The sequence below is a fragment of the Morus notabilis genome, unplaced genomic scaffold, assembly GCF_000414095.1.
Source record: "Morus notabilis unplaced genomic scaffold, ASM41409v2 Scaffold2022, whole genome shotgun sequence".
In the NCBI taxonomy this organism is placed as follows: Eukaryota; Viridiplantae; Streptophyta; class Magnoliopsida; order Rosales; family Moraceae; genus Morus; species Morus notabilis.
Genome location: NW_010363879.1, coordinates 6,305 through 8,530, shown reverse-complemented (window position 1 = coordinate 8,530; position 2,226 = coordinate 6,305).

Below are 2,226 nucleotides of genomic sequence, written 5' to 3'. Positions count from 1 at the left end.
TTTCAGAGTTAACCTCAGAGGCATGTTGACACAAGTAACAAAGTTCAGAGAACACGAGATGTACATTTTAAAGTTTAAGATGCATGTTGACACAAATGATAAAGTTCAAGGAGAATTTATAAAATTTGTCTAAAATGGATAAATAAATAAAAAGTATCGTTTGAAATATCATTTGAGGTCATAAAAGTATTTTAAACTTTTTGAAATCGTGTTTTTTTTTGGGATTTTATAAATCAGAGGGCTAGGTCGTTAAAATACACAAAAAAAGGGAGTTGTGTTTTGTAAATTTAATAAGATATTTGTTTTTGATTTTAGATTTTTGAGAATAAAAATAAAAAGAGAAAAGTTTAAAATTACCCTTTTATAATATTGATATTTATTAACATTGTTAATTAAAACTGTGCCTTTATTAAAATACATCTAAATTAAACAACAGTAAACAAAAATGGGTAATATTGAATAAAGTGGACAATAATGATTTCACATTGACTTTTGAAGTGCCAATTTTTGAAAAATTTTAAACAAAAATAAAGAAACAAAGAAACAAAATAATTATTTTTTTGGCATAAAAATTTATAAGTATGTTAGAACTATTTACCCTCATTTTGAATGTCTAAATAAAGATAAAATGAGGGCATGTTCTTTTGTCTAAAAAACTTAAAAAAAGACAACTCGAGTTCCAATTTTTTCAAGTTCACGTTCTTTTAAGTTTCAACTTTATTCAACTTTACGCGACTTTATTCAAGTTACAACTTCAACTCAAGTTATAACTCAAATTCAACTCAAAAACTACACTTAAGTTACACTCCAAAAGAACAACCCTAAGAGAGACATTTTTGGTAGTTTAAAAATGTTTATGCTCCAGTTATAATTTTTTTAAAACATAATCGGATGTTGCAATAAAAGAAATATTATCGTTAAAGGAGTATAAATAAGCCCGTAGCACGCAAACCTTTTCGTACTCTATTAACTTATTGTTTTTTTCTTAATTTTTTTTAGTAGTTGTTATTGTTATTATAGTTTTTTTTTTTTTGTTCGGTTGAATGCGTAACGCAAAAAAGGTCAGATTCAGTGAGATTGAATTACATTAGGTTAGGTTCGTACACAATGAGTGGCACGCGCAAGGTGTTTTTAGACTGCATAGGTAAGTTTCAGAATTAAATTGAGGTTGCATACTCTTTATATCAAAATCGTTTGTTTCGTATATTACAAGCCTCTGAACTTGTTCCTGAAGGATGACAAATTCCTAGCCTTAAGTGTTATAGGTGCTCATTACTCATGGTTATGGAGATCGTAGCACGAATCTTAAGCGTAAACGTTATGATATGCAAGATCCTCTACTAGGGGCAAGCATAGAGCATACTAGTTAGGGGGATGAAGATCATAACATAAGCGAGGGAACTCAGAATTTCAGATAGAAAGAGAGATGATTTAGAAACTCATATTCGATTACTGAGCAAACTGTGTACAAAGTTCTCTTGGTTGGAGGACTTCTGCCAAACCAAAGAGAAGGCCTTCTTCATCCTTTGAGAACAGAAGGATATCGTCTATGTAGACTAAGACATTGTACAAAATGGGCTCAAAGATTTGGGCCATCGTTCGTTGGAACAGGGACGGGGCCATCTTGAGGCCAAATGGTAGAACATGCCATTGGTGCTGTGCATCTGGAATACAAAAGGCTGTCTTGGGCCTATCTTCCGGGAAAATTCCCAATTGCCAAAAAGCTCCTTTGAGATCAAACTTAGACCCATACAATGAATCATCACAAGATCCTAATCAAGGGCTCACACGTGATTGTCTCCAGGAAACTGATTCAGACTCATCCACAGACACAGGCACCATCTCTCTGTAATGGGCCCCCTCCTTATCTTTAAGGCATCCGACTATCTATACAAAGTCACGGATCCTTATCTTGTAAAATATTTTGGGGAGGTGGAGCTATTGCAGAGCTGATGTTGGGTTGCAATGGAGGATTTGGCTGGTGCCCATTCTCTCTACACAGAACTTTGCCAAGATGATCTGTGATATATTTGAGTGACTGGGGGTAGTTCAACCCAGTGTGCCAGGTGTATACCTCATGTTGAGTGTAAAGTCCCTGTGTCTGTGAGTTGAGCAAGTATGGTCGGTGTAGGAAGAAGACAGTATGTACCAGGGGGACTTCCTTGGGGGAAAGAGTCCAAATCCTATAGCGTTGGAGAAGACATTCGACTTCTTTTCTCCACCACA